This window comes from Metopolophium dirhodum, chromosome 2 (genome assembly GCF_019925205.1).
Source record: "Metopolophium dirhodum isolate CAU chromosome 2, ASM1992520v1, whole genome shotgun sequence".
NCBI lineage: Eukaryota > Metazoa > Arthropoda > Insecta > Hemiptera > Aphididae > Metopolophium > Metopolophium dirhodum.
Genome location: NC_083561.1, coordinates 31,881,815 through 31,901,220, shown reverse-complemented (window position 1 = coordinate 31,901,220; position 19,406 = coordinate 31,881,815).

Genomic DNA, 19,406 nt, shown 5'->3' with positions numbered 1-19,406 from the left:
TAAATTAATATATAATTTTAGTGTTTCATAATGTATTATATATTTTTTCTTGTCATACAAAGTTGTTAATAATTTTGGGAGTTGTTTACCATCAAAATGTCTTTCCGGTGCTAAAAGGAAATCTGAATGTAGATCATGAAGTTCTTTAGGGTAAGTTAAATCGACTTCTAAAATATAACCTTTACGTGATTTATCAGAAATATTCATTACATCAAAATCATATAGATTATCAATCCATTTAAAATCTCCAGTAGGTAAATATTTACTCATTGCCCAACCATAAAGATTATTTGCATCTAAGTATTGTAAAAATATTGACTCATCCTCTTTTTTAAATTTATTCCCCATATGTTTATTGTTTGCTTTTGAATACCTTTGACTACATTGAGACAAACCACCTCTGATTCCATTTTCAAACATCAACATTTGATCAACATCTGTTAATAAATCTAATTTTACTTTTGTCATTCTTAACATACAATCCCATGCAAATGATGGTGTTGTGTAATACCACATAGGATCTAATTTATAATTTTTTAAAGAAATGTCTCTAAAATTTTCTATTATATCTGTTAACAATAAAGTATCGATTTCGTTATATAAACTAGTGAATTCACACATATTTTTTACATTAAACGCTTTCCAAATTTTCTGTGAGTTTTCATATTCTTCTTTAGTTATATTTTTATCAGTGAGAGAACTATAAAATTTTTCAATAGGAGGTAAACATGTTTCATTAAATTTTTCTTCACAATCCATATACTCATAAGGATAAGCTAACTTTCTAGTAACTAAATCTAAATGTTCTTCGGGAAAATATTTACTAAGTTCTTTAAATTTATTTTTTAAATTTGATTTTGAATCATTTCTTAAATTATTTGTTAACTTTTCTAAAGAACTAGGTAAACATTTGAATGAATCTATAAATCTTAATTCTGTACATATTTTTATGTTTTTATCATTCCTAGTTACTACACGTGACATCATTTTTGAAAAAGAAATATATTTTTCCTCAGTATTTGCGAGCAATTTTATTCTTTCATTATCGTTCCCAAATTCTTTTATAAATAGATGGGCATCATAACCTGAAAGATTATGAAAAACAATTGGAATAAAACGTGGATTTTGATAATTAAGATTACAGATAGAATGTGCTGCTCCTCTATATTCTCCAGTTAAGTGGTCATAGGAAAAAAATATTCCTAGAAAAGAGAAATTAGTTGCATACGCAGTAACAAACGCAATGAAAGCTAAAAGAAAAATAGGTATGGGTTGTAAAGGTAAATGGAAACATACTACAAAAAAAAAAATGGTATACTAGCAGCAAAAAAAAAAAAAGATCTATAAAGAAAAAGAATGGTGCTAAAAGAATGATTTCATCACCAAGACAGATAGGAGGTGTAATTCCCTTAATACCTATATTTGCAGGATTGTCAGCACTTGGTAGTTTGATGTCTGGTGGTAGCAGTGTGTATAATGCAGTACAAAATTCAAAAAGAAAAAAAGGTAATGGCTTATACTTAAACAATAAGGGGTCAAAAAAAAACTGATAATCACGCTACCTGACAGACCACTTTCATCCCAAGATATTATAAAATATGTTACAATGTTGGAAATCAATCATTTCCGTGGAGTCTTTTCACGTGATAACTTACCTAAGAAACCGCATACAATTGAATGTGGTATATTAAACTTAGACATAGCTTCAGGTGATGGAAGTCATTGGGTAGCGTTCCATAAAAATAAAGATAATGTTGTATATTTTGATAGCTTTGGCGATTTACCTCCACCAATTGAATTGCAACATTATTTTCATGAGTTTAAAATAGTATATAACTATTCTAACTATCAAGATTTCAATACATTTAATTGTGGTCATTTATGTCTTGAATTTTTACAATGTATGAATCTGTTACATTAAGTTTGACTGGAAATTCAACTATATTATCTACAAATTATTTTCCATCTCTAAACGTTTACGAGGATTCGGAAATAGCTTTGTTATGTTTGCAAACATACAATTTATTTCCAAATATAAATTCAGCTAATAATCGGTTAGAGATAGAGGTTATTCCTTCAACAAGTAATAGATTTATCATAAAAACGTTTATATTTATTTTGGAAGAAGGGTGTTATGAAATTGAAGATATTAACAACAAAATTATGAAAGAGTTATTTCATTTTAATAACGAATTTAAAACACAGCTAAAATTCCACGTATCTATTGACCCCGTCGATTTTAGAACATACATTAAATGTAATGGAAGACTAAAGTTAAATATTTCAAACAGTATAGCATCTGTTTTTGGATTTGAAAAAAAACCTATGAGCCAATGTATGAAGCTCATCGGTCGGGAAAAGCTGCTAATTTAAACACAATTAACTCTATAAAAGTAATGTGTAATATAGCACAAGGATCATTCAGCAACCAGCTACAAAGTCATTCGATAAATGAGTTTTTCCCAAGCGGTAGAACAGGAACAAAGGTTATTCAATCCCCGTTAAACCTTATATATTACAAATTAAACAAAACAGATATTAATTCAATAACTGTACAGTTAGTTGATCAAAATAATAATCCGATCGATAACTTAAATGAGACATTGACAGTTGTTCTGCATATTAAACGTCACGAGTCTCATTATTAAATTTGTATCTCAGATTTCGGAATGTACGAGTCAGTTACTTTAAGTTTAACCGGGAACACAACCATATTATCTGCGAATTATTTTCCGTCTATAAACCTTTACGAAGACTCAGAAATAGCTTTGTTATGTTTGCAGACATTTAATTCATTCCCGAATATCAACAAAGATAATAATAAATTTGCTATACAAGTAGTTGACCATAATAATAATGATCGTGCGTGGTGTTATATTAAACTGGAAGAGGGATGTTATGAAATTAAAGATATTAAGCAACGGGTTATGGATCAAATAAATATTTATAATGAGAAATTCAAAGCCAAGTTAACATTTGACATTTCGGTTGATCCAAACGATTTCAGATCATATATAAAATGTAATGGAATACTTCACTTTGAAATTTTACATAGCATAGCACCTGTATTGGGTTTTGAAAAACGAGAATATAAGCCAGAGTATGAATTTCATAGATCAGAATAAGCTGTGAATTTAAACACAATTAATTCTATAAAAGTAATGTGCAATATAGCTCAAGGATCATTCAGCAACCATCTTCAAAGTCATTCGATTTATGAGTTTTTTCCGAGTGAAAGGTCAGGATCGAAAGTAGTACAGTCACCACCAAATTTAATATATTACAAATTGAATAAAACAAATATTGATACGATAACCGTTCAGCTAGTTGATCAAGATTATAATCGGATTGATAATTTTGGTGAGACATTGACAATTGTGTTACATATTAAACGTTACGGGTCTTGAGATGGGATTAAAATTCAATATAAACCCGCTACTTCGAATCAGTTTAACTAGTCATAAGACTAATGTGCTAGCAGCAACATCAAATAAAAAAAAACAATTGACGGTGAAAAATAAAAAAATTTTGCAGGCTCTAGGTTATAGATTAAAGCAGAATGCCTGATAGTGATATTTTAGATATAAGTTCACGCTACGAAACGGATTCTAAAATTACTAAAATTGAATATCATTCATACACACCGTATACAACATCATTTAATAATAATGATGAAATACGTATATCAATCCAGCAGACAGATGTTTATCCATATCTACACGAAAGCTTTATTTTTTTGGAAGGAACTATTACAGAACATGAAAAAGTGAAACTAACTAACAATGGTTACTCTTACCTCTTCGATCAAATACGATTAGAAATCAATGGAATAGAAGTAGATAGCACACGTGTTCTTGGAATTACTAGCTCGTTGAAAGGTTACTTATCTGGTACACCAGACAACTATAATTGTTATGAAAATTCTGGCTGGAATTTTAAAAACAAAACACAATCAGAAAACGATAAAGGTGAATTTAGTGCTTGCATTCCATTGAAATATTGACTAGGTTTGTTTGAAGACTTTAAAAAAATACTAGTTAACACTAGATTAGAATTAATATTAACTCGAAGTCATTCTGATTTAAATGCTTTAAGCTTTAGAAGTGGTATAACTGCTTCTACAGCCAAAGTCGTTATAAACAAAATAGTCTGGAGGGTACCACATATTACTGTTGACGATGAAGAAAGGTTAAAATTATTGAAACTTGTTGAAAAAGAAAAAAGTTTGTTTATTCCTTTTAGATCTTTTGAAACTTTTGAATATCCCGAACTCGGGACCTCTAAAAAAGTTGTATGGAATTTGAAAACTGCTTCAAAATTAGAAAAACCACGATTTATCATAATTGGTTTACAAAAAGGACGTAAAAATTTGTTTGAAAAAGATTGCAGTATATTTGATCATTGTAATCTAACAAACGTTAAAGTATTGTTGAACTCGATAGCTTATCCATATGATAATTTGAATTTAGATTTTACAAAAAACAATTTCACCTTATTATATGATATGTATACATCATTTCAAGAATCATACTATGAAAAAAGTAATCGGAACCCTATATTGAGTCCTTCTACTTTTCTAGTAAATGCTCCAATTATTGTTATTGACACATCAAAACAGAACGATTCAGCCACAGCTTCAACAGTAGATGTTCAGTTGGAAATTGAAGCATCAGAATCGCTTGCAGGTGTAACTGCTTATTGTTTATTAATTCATGATCGAATTGTTGAATATGTACCTTTTACTAGAGAAGTAAGGAAACTAGTCTAAATAATAAATCAAAATTGTACATTTTAATATTTGTTGTAAAATACTATTAACTGATTAAAAAATAAATAAACAAAATGATTATAAGAAAAAAAATATTTTTATTTATTTCAGAAAATGATATTAAAAATTGTTTTGAATTTCCCCAAGAAAATTATAGGGATATTGGTTACACTGTAAGGCATACATTCCTAGTTAAACTTTTTTCATCTCCCCGTAAAAATTAACTCAGACTCCCCAACCATACATATTAGAATTTTTAGGTATACGGTGATCAAATGTACTGCAAGGCATACATTCCTGGTTAAACTTTTTTCATATCCCCGTAAAAATTAACTCAGACTCCCCAACCATACATATTAGAATTTTTAGGTATACGGTGATCAAATGTACTGCAAGGGGGACTTTCCTCCTTGAACGTTTTTCATCTCCCCGTAAAAATTAACTCAGACTCCCCAACCATACATATTAGAATTTTTAGGTATACGGTGATCAAATGTACTGCAAGGGGGACTTTCCCCCTTGAACTTTTTTCATCTCCCCGTAAAAATTAACTCAGACTCCCCAAATTACTACTACTGAGTATGACGCGGTCCCGCGTAATAGCTGATTGAATTTACGTGTCTTTTTACACTTTTGTTTTGTAGAACTCTAGCCCCTGTAACTATTCAATCCTAGTTACGCCCATGCATGATGTATTATATCATACGTCATCACGTGTACACAGTGTCGTTCTCAGCTTTTTTGAAAGGAATATGGATTTTTGACTATTCTCAACCCACGTTATATAGCGGTAAATATATTATTATTGCTTTATCATACATACATATTTTTATACGACAAAAATAAGCAAAGGGGGCATATTACACTCCCCCCTACCCCGTGGGCCTGCATCTGCATGTATATTACCTAATGTCATATTAATACCATGCACAATACTTATACTCATATTACCAATATATTGACATATCTTATATTATATATTGATATACTGTGTTGAACCAAGTTACCAAATAATATGTTCATACCACTAATTAAAAGATATTATAATATACATTAACGTATTGTTAAACATGTTTTTTTTTAAATACAATATTTGTTGTACCTATTATTAGGTACGTGTGTGTACCTGTGCATGTTAAGGTAAAGAGACAATTAGTGTGCACTTCAATAAACACTCCGTTGAAATGAATTATTTGTTTAAATATTATCTAACGATTATAGGTACATAAGTAAGTACAGAGTACTACCTACTGTACTATAGATGAACCTATTAACCTAGTATGTAGGTATCAACGTTGAAGCATTTTTTCTCGGGGATTGACGCCGGAAAAACTATGGCAATGTAATAAACAACATAATAGCTAATATAATATGTAAATATTGTAAATAGTAAGTTTTCAGTTAGAAAGTTTGCAGTAGGTAGTGTGAATGTATGATAGATTGGTATACGAACGATTTGACAATGCACTTTATGATCATTATTCATTAGTAGCTAATAATTAGAGTGTGAAAGGTCGGGATCCTTATTTTAACTACAATAATAATAATAATAATAATAATATAGCAGTTACCAATTATTAGTGTTTTTACTGTTTTAATAAGTTTTGCGCAAGATTTATCTTATAAATATAAATTATAATAACTATAATAGTCGTTTGCTCGTTTCGTCTAGACGGGCTTACAGAATGCTTCACAGCACCTCCGGTCAAAAATGATATATATATTATATTTTTTATGCTTGATTCCGATAAGCTTGCACAAAACATAATTTATACACCTTATGAACATTTCGAAATAATCATCCTGTATACCTCACCTGCACGCAATGCATTATAATATTTTACAACCCGAGTGTGTAGTTGGGTAAATAATGTACTTTCTATTGTGTATTTATCATTTACGGACGTACAAAATATACACAATAGTTTTGTAGGTACTTATGTATTTAAAATTAGACAAAATAACAATAATATATTATGTGTAATCGCAACTATACTGGAATAAAATATTATGTACCTAGGTCCTATGAAATCACGGTTATCATCGTAGTCTTTAGTGAGATTTATACGAGAATACAAGATTGACAGAGTGGATCAATATAGTCCTCGAAAAAATAAAGTACAAATGCAAAATGGAAAGTATATATAGTCGTATAATATAGCAATTCAATTAAAACTTACTAGTCTTGATCAATTATTAATGATGCGAATCCGCTTTACATCCAAACGAAAACCTCGTCAACACAACTATAATTACTAAGTATAAATTATATTAAACTGCCCCTTGGCGTTAATAAACCAATAATAATAAAATATAAAACGGAAAAAATAAAATAAAAAAACACTGCAATTATTAGGTTCACCACCGGTCAGCCCCCTCAAATACATTATCATTATATTATTTTAAATTATTATTCGTGTCATGTTATAATAATATATAATGTAATCATACGCTTTAAAATAGCATGAAATCCAAAACTCTTGCATGCCTTGTGTACACATAACAATTTGTGTGCTTATGATGAGATACTTAGGTAGGTAGGGTACTTGGGTTTTAAATCACACATTAAATTATTGAATTATAGATATAATAATTTAACAATTACGGATCAGTAGATACCTAGGTATTAGCTATATTAGGTAACATGCCTATACGTAGAAGTAAATAGGGGTGGCGGGGCGTCAGGGACTAAGCACACCAAAAATGTCAATAGCAATCATTATCATTTCCTAATTTGTTTTAAGCTTATTCAATATAATTATAGTTGGGATTCGACCCTCCCCCCCTGTTCCCAAAATCTCAAACACTACCTATATATTTTGCACCTATACCTATTATATATAGTAAAACAGTAACCTTAAAACATTAAATATTAATAGGTAACCTTGAAAACCAAGAACTATGGTACTTAACTTTTTTATTGATATACTATATGTGGCCTCCGGGACTACTTTTGTAAGTATTAGGTTTACAGGTTACAACTGGCGTACCCAGGAATATGCAATGTGGGGGGAAGGGGTTATAATACATAACTAATAATACATGTACAATGTACATTTAATATTTAAATTTGTGATGATAATTTCAAATACACAAATAAGAGAATGTATCTTCAATGGGGGGGGGGGGGGGGGTCATATAACCCCTTTCGGTCTTTTAATGAAAAAAACAAAAAAATCACACCCTACTCAAAATTTTCTTTTTTTTGGGTTTCCCCCGGGCGACCGTCTAGTGCCACGAGGTTAGCACTTTTTATGGTACTTACGGAAAGGTGACTTAATTTCTTATAGCATATAGGATATAGGTACTATGCGTATTATAATATAAAATATAAACATTTGTTGTAATTTTACATTGTATGTATAGCTGATATATTTATGGTAACTTGTGTTTTATACTGGTTACAAAAATTTACTATCCCGAATTTCACCACGTGATAAGTCTTTTTTTTTGTTAGGTTGAGGCTTCGACAACTGAGGTCATTAGCCTGTGGAACTGTGGGAGAGGGTACTGTAGGTTTTGAACGCGTGTGTGTTTGTTTTTGGCAGAATTTTTAAGTGGGCACCCGTAGGTCTCTGCCATGCCCGGGTGGGAGATGGCGGCCTCTCTCTCCGGACACCGTGACTGCCTCTTAAAATGCTGCCCGTGGCCGAGTTCGGACCAGCGACGTCCCCCAATAAGTCTTTTTATAGGTTAGGCTAACCTAAAAGGTAACTAAAAGATAAATCAAATCGTTATTATTTTTATTTTTAACTATTAACCAAAAATAAAAATAACAATTATCAATTTTTTAGATCATTTGGAAATGATTGATTAGCGTGTAGTTGTTGCTGAAAGAATGCCAAGGAGATTATATTCGAGTTTAGAAGATGCATTTGAGAAAATAACGATGACAAGTTTTTTTTAAAATATTATCTAATCTCGAAAATGTCTCCATGTGTCAGAATGTTAAAAACATGCAATATTGCAATCAAAGATTGACAATACTTATGGGACTTTTCAGCAAAGATAATATATAGCATCACTTAGCTTTATGACTGAGCAATATATTATGAAATCTGCAGTCATGGGTACCTACTACTATTGATTATACATAATAATATATACTATGTATAATCAATGAAAGGGCCGGCGCAAGCAATTTTTTATATGTAGGCAAAGATCAAAATTGCCGCCTCTTATTTTATTATAACTTAAATAGATAAATGTCATATGTAGGAGCAAAAAAATTTAAAAACTTTTTACACTTGTCAATTATTATATAATAAAAAAGAAATTACTAAATTAATATTACATAGATTGTTTGTAAAGTATTACAATAGTTATTATGAAATACAATATTTAGTTATAATTTTTAAAAATGTATTTTTCTTGCTTTTGATGACGCAAAATCTTTAACTAAATCGTCACTGTCAAAATCATTCGCAATTTGATTTTCAATTGAAATTGTTGCCAATCCAACTAAACGATCCTGTGAAATTTGTGATCTTAAATAGTTCTTTACAATTTTTAATTTTGAAAAGCTTCTTTCAACTGAAGCTGCAGTTACTAGTAATGTTAATACAATTCTTAGAGCTACGTATACATTAGGAAATAATTCTATTAATTTGTTTTCACATATAAATTTTAAAATTGCTTTTGGATCATTTTCATTTTTCAAATGTTTTTGTGATGTATTTATTTCTTCACAAAGTTCAACAGAATTTATATCAGAATTTAAACCGTCATTTGAAGAAAGTGCTAGCTGAAGATCTTTACAGCACTTCATTAAATGTTCATAATTATTGACATTAAAAATATTATAAAGAAATGAAAATAATTTACTATGGTCTTCAAGTTGAATAAATCGGTCATTTATTGATTGGAGCATATTGTCTAATATTTGATGAAAAAAATTTATTTTTAAATTCTGTTTAGGATCTGTTATAGGAGTATCACGAGATTCGTAATCAAAATGAGTTTTTCTACGTCGAGTTCGAAATTGATTTAACGAAAAACTATCTTGTACACCAAGTTCATTTGCTAAGTTACTTGCTTGTGTAAGTATTTTTTCAAAATTTTCATCACTACGATATTTTTGTAAAAATATTTTGGTATTGTTTATCTGATTGATTGATTCGATAATATTTAATGATATAGATTGTAATAATTTACTAGTGATATTAATTTCGCATAATAAATCATACCAAATTACTAAACTACATAAAAATTTGAAGGTCATTAATTTTTCAGCTATACCTTTAGCTTCAGAACGACTTCGAACGCCAGTTACACTCGTAAGTGAAGTGTCTTCTGATATTTCTTCCAGTGCATCATAAATTTCAGCAGTTTGAAATCGAATTGGTCGAATAGCATCTATTCTACTAGACCATCGAGTTGCACTTAACGGTTTTACAGTAAGATTTTTAACATATTTACGAAAAACATCCCATCTCTGTGTTGATGCTGAAAAAAATATATACATTTCTTGTACAATATCAAAAAATGAAACTGCATCTAAACAACAATTTGCTGAATCGTTCAAAACCAAATTTAAAGAATGTGCATTGCATGGCACATAAAAAGCTCTTGAATTTAGATTTCGAATTCTAGCTTGAACACCATTTTTATATCCACGCATATTAGCCCCATTGTCGTATCCTTGGCCTCTCATGTCATCTAATGAAATATCTAATTCTCTCAGTTTTTTAAGAATAACTTCAGTCATATTATTTAAGCCAGTAGTATTGTGTAATTCTATAAAACCGATAAAGTGTTCATTTATAGAAACGTATTCTATTTTACTTGTGGTTTCATTTTCAGTAGTTGAGACGAATCTAACTATGACAGTCATTTGTTCTGTATGATTTATATCTGGTGTACAGTCTAAAATGATTGAATAATATTTTGCATTTTTTAATGCAGTTATGATGCGAGATCTTATTTTATTCGCCAATAATTGAATTATTTAATTTTGGATATCTTTTCCTAAGTAATGACAATGAATTTCTTGAGATGATATTCTTCTTATGTGTTCTTTCATTACTGGAACAAATTTACTTAAAAATTCAATACATTTTAAGAAGTTACCATTATTGGAAGTATTAAGTTTATCTGATTTCCCCCGAATGTTCTGTCTCAATTTTTAAATTAGCTTCATTGATATTATCGATAGTTTTTCCACGTTTACACCTTGTTTCTAATTCTTTCCAATTTTAATATGCCTTTTTATGAGAATTTGATGTCTCGTGTCTGTTCAATATATTTGATATATTTTTCCAATCATTATTACCATTGGTTGTAAGAGATACTACTCCAATATTAAACAATTTGCAGCAAAAACAAAACATAGAATCACTGATTTAGAATAAATTATCCAAGAACGTTTAATATGTTCACCATTAGGTAAACGTCGAAAATAGTGAAAAGATGAAAATGATCTACCACTAGTGTTTATAGGAAATGTTTCCATATTTATTTGACGAGGTCCACACTCTATTAAATAAAGTCTTAATTTTTCATCGATAGAGGGCCATTTATTAGGGTCATCAAAATCAAGAGACTTAAAATTGGTGTACTTTTCATCATCATTGCAAGATTTTTTATTTTCAATATTTTCTTCACTTATAGTACTTATAGCAATATCTTTCTTGTTTTCATTTTCAGAGTCAAAATCAGCTTTTCTGCAGTTTATATCATGTATATCTTTAATATTTAAATTGGCACTATTCTTTTCAGTTATATTAATCTCTTCTTTACTTTCATTGTCATGTTCTTTTTTTTTATTGTCAACTTCGCCCATACTTAGATCTTCAATATTTTTATTTCCACTATTTTCTTCACTGTCATCAGTATCATTATCATTAATAACATTTTCTTGACTATTTTGTTGACAAAATTTCAGTAAACTACCTTTTTGTTTAACTAAATCTTTCTCCCGTGCTAGTCTTTTCTTTAAATATTGCGAACCTGATAATTGTTTACGCTTTTTTATGTCATCGGCCATAATATCTGAATAAATAATTAATTAATTAATATTATTTTATTTTTTAATTATTTAACATAAACTCCATACAACAACGGACAAGAAAAACTAATTATATAACAGTATTACATAGTTAATTAACCACTAGTTAACAAAAAGTCTATTATTTGGTCTTTTTGCATTTTTAAAATAATTACAAATACAATAAATATCAGATAGAAGATGTTATGCCTGTAGTACTGCTACTTACTATATTCATGGCCATGGTAAATTGTGCTGAAAAATAATTTTAAATATATCTACATAAATAGGTACATAATAATATTATAGAAATTATTTTAATTTATTTTTACAATTTATTTACAATATCTAATTATATTTAACACATAATTTTAAAATAATTCTGTCCATCAGTGGTTATTTTCTTCTCTCCACCTCATCTCCCAACTCATACTCTATTAACCCTAAGTCAACCAAGAAGTCATTACCATTACACTGTTCTTGCTTCGAATTTACCATAATCCTACCATCTTCACCAAACCAAATATTCATCCCCTTAATAAAATCTCTACCCAATAAACATTCGGATAACATAGTCTGATCATCTACCACATAAAATATTTGTTTCTTATTTAAATCATAATCAACTAATAAAACCGTAGCATCAGTAACAGCTTCAATACTCAATTGAGACCCGTTGATACCCGAAATAAAAATATCATTATTAAACGGTTTTCGTTCACTAGTCCGGATAAGAGACTTAATCAAAGAAATTGGGCTACCACTATCTACCAATGCATTAACAGTAACAGTCTCCTTACATAATATTATACTTACCCTTACATTATATGCTGGCTCTAACAGTCTGATCTCTCCTGCTGATCCACTATGTTGCCGCTCGTTCTGTCGCCGAGATTCTTCATTTGTGTCATTCCTATTTTTCTGATCACGTTCTGGACACGCTGATCACTGATGTGCTGTTGAACCGCAACCGTAGCATGCTCCTTTTGGTCTTACTGGACTGGGACAACTTGGCGCAATGTGTGTTCTGGATCCACAGTTGTAACATATCCGGCTTGTTGCTGACTCAACACCCTTCTGACTCCTACTCGAACTTTCCGCTTTGGGCTTAGGACTTTCTCCTCTGGGCCACTGCTTCTCATTTGAATTGGACAAAACTATTTTATTTTGAAATCGAACATTTCTGTGCTCCACTAACCGCATGTAGTCCATAATGTCAAATAGTAACTCATTTTCGTCATTATGAGTACGGCTTAACAAATATTGAAATAATTCTTTCGACTGGATACCGTCTAATAACTGTTCCTTGGTATCAAACAAATCTAATTCCAAATCTCGACAAAGTCGAACCTTTTCGTGGAAGTAGTCTAGAATACTTTCGTTTTTACCTTGCACCCGCGCTGCCAATGCCTTCCATCGACTGCCCGTGTTAACCTTTCTGAAGAACGTTGCTTTAAACTGCTGTTCAAATTCTGCCCATGAATTGAATCTTCGCCCAATATACCATTGGCGGGCTGGACCATCCACGTTTACTCTCGCCGCCTCCAACTTGAGTGCATCCGACCAACGATGTAATGACGCCACTCCACAGAGCGTGCTCAACCAATCCGCCGCTTCGTGGGGCTTACACTTACCATCAAACGTTGGTAGTATTTTTGACAAGTCCGGTGGAGCGTATACCTCCTCTGGCGGTTTCTCCTTTATCGCTAACATTCTCATTAGTAACTCATTCTGTTTGAGTAATGTCTGCATCAAAATCGCGTTCCCGTCTTCCTTTACATGGCTCTGAGTGTTCTGAGTACTCTGGCCGAAGATCACACGATTCACTTCATCAGTAGAGTACTGCGTCTCGCCGTCGACATTTTTATCCGCATTCATCTGACCATCCATAATTAACATTCGTTCTTTATCCCACTTCTGATGTAAGAAATAACTAATACTTTCGTTTACAACAATTTATTACTTTCAATAACTTCAATACACATACATAATAATTCAGTAAGTTAGGAACGACGTGCGTCCCACGTTCGCACACGACAACAACAACTACGAATATTAAACATAACCTCTAACATGAGTGGAAAAGTAATAATAATAATAATAATGATAAAAGTAATAGTAATAATAATAGTGATAATAGTAATAATGATAATAGTAATAATGTCACACTACATAAGTATAATCGGGAACTGTTATTAATTAGTTTTAATAAACTAAAATATAATTTCACTGAAAAACCCTAAAGTATAAAACAATTGTACTTAATATGCACTTAATATGGGTGCAACAGAAATGTAGTAAATATTAGGTATAATAAAAAAGATGGTATTATTTATTTTTGAATGAAATTTACTAAAATATAAAAATGTACAAATGTTGTAAGCTATCAACCCCCATTAATTGATCATTATCTCTAAATATGAAAATTAATATTTTTCTAAAATAAACTATAGTTTATTGCTATAACTTGTCATTTTTAAAATTATTATTACATTCATATTTTTTCACATCTATTTAAAAGTCTTATAAAAAATGTATGTTACATACATTTTGTGTTTATATATTAAACTATAAATAATACCTTTTAAAAATGTTGTCTTAATTCATGGGCGTCCATTAGTGGTGGAGGGTGGCAAGACGTGACAATTGACTCTCCAACTAAAAAGTTAAATGAATTTATAATTTAATATATTTTTAGCATGAAAGCATGAACTTGTACAAGAATAGTTTCATTCAGGATGTAAATATTAATTTTCAAATAAAAAAAATAAATTCTTTAAAGCAGTTCTTATTTACCGTTACAAAATAATAAATTTGATTACATTGTTTGATTTGCTATTTATTTGTTTTTTTACTATACTTATTAAACATTTCAATGCATTTTGTTATATATTATAAAAAACTACAATTAATATTAATTACTAAACATTAGCGTAAATACATAATAGTATATTATTTACATTTTTATGTTGATGTAACATTAAACTTTTAATTAGTTTACATTTTGAATTTTTTTTTATTATTTTGGCCTACCTCCCTAAAATTTTACTTATGGGCGTTCTTGTTTTAATGTCATTTAGGAATTCATAAAATATATTGACATTATTTCTAATGTTTATGAAAATACTTCTACCAATGTTCTTTTAGTATCTTTGATGCTAATGCTCTATTTTGTCGGTTTCCGTTCCTTTTTTTTTTTTTACAACATTCCTCAGGATTTTAATACCTAGTTTCTATTAAGTGGTCACAAAAAATGTTTGAAGGTACCCTTTTTTGAATTTTGATGTTGATAATATAATCAGTGGCGTATTTACGGGAGTGCATGACGGTGCACTTGCACCCCCTGGTATTATGTAGCAGGTGCAAAGATATGCTTTTGCACCTGCAGATTCTGAACTTTATACCTATGAAATAACAATACTATTTCATTGATTTGTCAAACTTTTTATAAAAGATTACATAACTGAACAAATAATAAAATATTGTTATAACTTATAATATAATAAAATTATGTTGTTATTACTAATTCGTTATAACCAATAGCCGTGTCACTATCATAGATTATAGATTAAATTTACTAAAAGAAAATTTTTCATTTCATATAAATATCACATTTTATAACATTGATGTGTTATTTTTTTTGTGTGTTTTTCATCATCTTTGGGACAGTAAAAATGCTTTAATTTTCTTCAACAGCATCTTTTCTAGTAGGAAAGTAAATTTAGTTGGTAATTTTTTTTTTTGAGAGGGGGAAGGGGGGTCAAAAGTAAAAAATGCCCAATAATTTTCAAAAACGTAAGGAATAACAAATAAAAAATTAAGAAAAAACTGAAATATTTATGAAAAACCAGTTTTTGATAAAATTAATATTAAAACAAATATAAATGAAATTTTCATTTTCATTTTCATTTTCAGCAATTTCTATATGCACCATAACGTTTTCGTAATATTGCAACTCTTTTTGATTATAAATTACGAGTTGTATTAGTTTTTTTTTAAAACTTTTCGATACTAAATTTTTTGGTCGGTCCAAAATCTTGAAAATATAATAGAATGTTCATCATAAGTAAAGTTGTTGTTGGTGGAAATTTAAAAAAATATGTGAACGTAAATCCACAATAATTTTTATGAGCATCTGAAGTTAGACAAAATGACAAAAATTGGTAAGTTATTTCTAGTTAGAAATTCATAAACATTTTCTATTTATATGTAAACTTTGAAAATTTAATGAAAGATCTCCCTATGATTCCTACATTAAAAAAAAAGTTTACTGAAAAGTCAAATTCATTTTTTACAAACTTTTGAAGGTAGACATTGGATAATATTCACTTGTAAATTAACAAATTCTCATTTTGAAAACTATTGGGGATTTATAATTTTGATCTCCCGAATGCACCAAATATATTCACTTTCCCATCAAACAAAATACTGTTGAAGAAAATCGAAGCAGTTTTACTGCCCCACAAGGCGATGACACAAAAATTAAAAAAACACATCATTTTAAAATCAATACATTCATAGCATTCAGAATCTAAGATTACCTAGTGTACCTGAGCAAAGCGATTGGATTTAAATAAGACTTAATAATTTGTCTTTACAATAATTGGACCAATAAAAGATATGCTCCTGCTAAAATTTAATGGAATTACTCCAATGAATATAATATAATTGCTGTTTTTGTGTCTCTTTTTCAGACTACAAAAAACCATCAAACCAATACACTATTATTGTAACAAAGTAAACCTTAACACCGTGCATGGTTCTTGAACCCGAGATCCATAATTTCTTTTACTTGGTCAATTTTTCATTAAACCGTCTTTTCATCGTCTCCACTGTCACCAATAAGTTCTTTGTTTTCTTAATTTTCATTTTTCTCTGTCATAAATTTGCTCAAAAAGACCAAGCCTCTGGTCTGCACATAGTACTGACTTCTATCATAGAAGTCAGTACTATGTGCAGTCTATTATATTTTCTTCGATCTTGAAACAGTGATGTATATTTCCACAACAAAACCAGGACCATTGTACTTTATTTAAAACTATATTACGACTTTCAGTCCAAAATATGTCCGTTTGTATAGTTCATCATACATTAATAAATAATAAAAAAAAAATTATAAAAATATAATTTACAAACAATGTGAATTATTAACTATATAACTTAATAAATAATGGGACTGTCAAATGCGTTGGGTCAACTGGATATAGGAAAATAATTTATTCTAACAATGTAATAGGTAGGTACCTAGGTATTTACAATTGGAATTTATTAAGCTATAAAGGTTGACATTTTATCAAGCTATGGGTAGGTACATTAAATTACTATCTGATATGGTGGTATCAATATATAGCATTCAACACCAAAGTTATTTAATCGGTAGATCACGTCATACAATACTAGAACCTACCAAAAAAAATATTAAAAGATTAAAGTAAGTAAGATAAATAACTATAAGTATACTGTCACTCTGAATTGTTCTTACATTATTGTGCTTACATAGTTACATAATATATATAACCCAAAGTACATTACACCATTCTGCAGAAATTTGACAAATAGGATGGAAATATAAATGAAAAACATAATAATAATGCATTCTCAAACTAAACTAGACTGATCTGTAGTATAAATTAAATATCTTATTAAACTGCATTAGGTACCTTTGCAATACTTACTGTTTTAAGACCGTTTAATATTAAAATCAGGAGAGCGTACAATCGCCCAACTTAATATAAAATGCAGAGATTTGCATAATCTTACTCATCTGCAGAGCTACCAACTAGAGAGATTACTAACATTCAGTTTGTATGATATAGGTACTTACGGTGTATGTTTTCTCTTAAGATTTTAATAATGATATTTAAACACAATAAATTAGTCTAAGAATGAAAAAATCACTATACATACTAGGTATTGTCAATAATTCATTTTTTTTTTTTTTTTTTAGTTCTTTTTGTCTTCCAAAGTTCCAACCGCTATATTCTTTTTAGCTATATTAGTCAAATATTCTTTATGTTTTCTTTAGTTACGGTCATCTGCACACTACTATTTACTGCTACTTACTATATTCATGGCCATGGTAAATTGTGCTGAAAAATAATTTTAAATATATCTACATAAATAGGTACATAATAATATTATAGAAATTATTTTAATTTATTTTTACAATTTATTTACAATATCTAATTATATTTAACACATAATTTTAAAATAATTCTGTCCATCAGTGGTTATTTTCTTTTTCTTTTTCTTTTATGTTCTATAATTATAATGGCTGTACCCATTTTTACAAAACATGCATAGTTTATACTTAATTATTTACAGAAGATAACTCAGACATAATAAAGCTGGTTAACAATATTTACAAATAGGAATCCATTCTAACAGAGAATGGTTACAACTTACAATGAGTGCATTTATAAACTTATGTATAGAATAATACTAGCCTAAAAATAAACATTTAATATATCACACACGTACTTAACTTGCCTAACCCTGACACCGAACATATTAATTAATATTTATTTATTTTACACAGTGGACCAATTTACATTACAACATTAGTTTGTAATTACATACATAACACATTTTTTTGATTTTAGGTAGCATTAATTTCTTATCTATCATTTTTATTTGGTGGGCTGAACACCCCTACACATCCGTCGAGACAGTTTCGAGTAATAATGACAATATATTATATGTAAAAATTGTGAACTATAGAAGGGTGTTGGTGCTTCGCCCCCGTGAGCCGTGGGTCTGTTTTACATACATTTGTTCAGGCCTCCCCCCCAAAAAAAACTTTTAAGTTTGCTTATAATAATATATTTTAATAAATTATAGGTTGTTGTTGATTTTCACATAGGTATTATTGTATGTTTGTCTGCACTTAGTCTTGAGAAAGATGTTTCTCATTACTGTCAGTTTCAAAATCAATGACATTTCTCTGTGATGAAGTAAAGTGTTATGTAAATTAAACAAAATGTGAAACTGGTCACTACGTAAAGCATATTTGAACTCTATCCTTAGCATTTTAACCCACCTATCAAATAGAGATCGGCCGAAGAGATGCAATTTGGTCTGTGTTATATTATTATTTATTTGTTTAATTAAATAAGTACCTACCTATCAATTGTAATTTCTTTATATTTATTTTATATTCAATTAATTAATGTACTATACTGTAGGTGCCTTTATGCATTTTATTGGTCAGGTCAGGTTCTTTATATAAAATAAATTAGTCCTGTCTGGGATATTATTTTTATAACTGATTAGAAAATAATATTTGCACGTTTGATGCTATTTGGTATTAATATGTCAGGACGGGGATGACTCCCAGTAACTACTAACTATACATACACAAAGATGTTTTGATGACATAAATACACTGCAGATTTTTTAGATTTTGAGTGGAACGATGGATGTGTTGATTTTACAATGATGTGTGTTTTGACAGTAACTTTTCTGATAGGAAAGTGAATCTAGTTAGTACTTTGGGGGGTCAAAAATGAAAATTTCCCAGTAGAAACAAAAGAAAAATTAAGGAAAAACGGGAATTTTTAAGCAAAATATGTTTTTGAGAAAATCGATTTTGGTTTTTGGTTTTTGGTTTTTGGTTTTTGGTGTAACTCACTCTAAAACAAATGACCGTAGGGA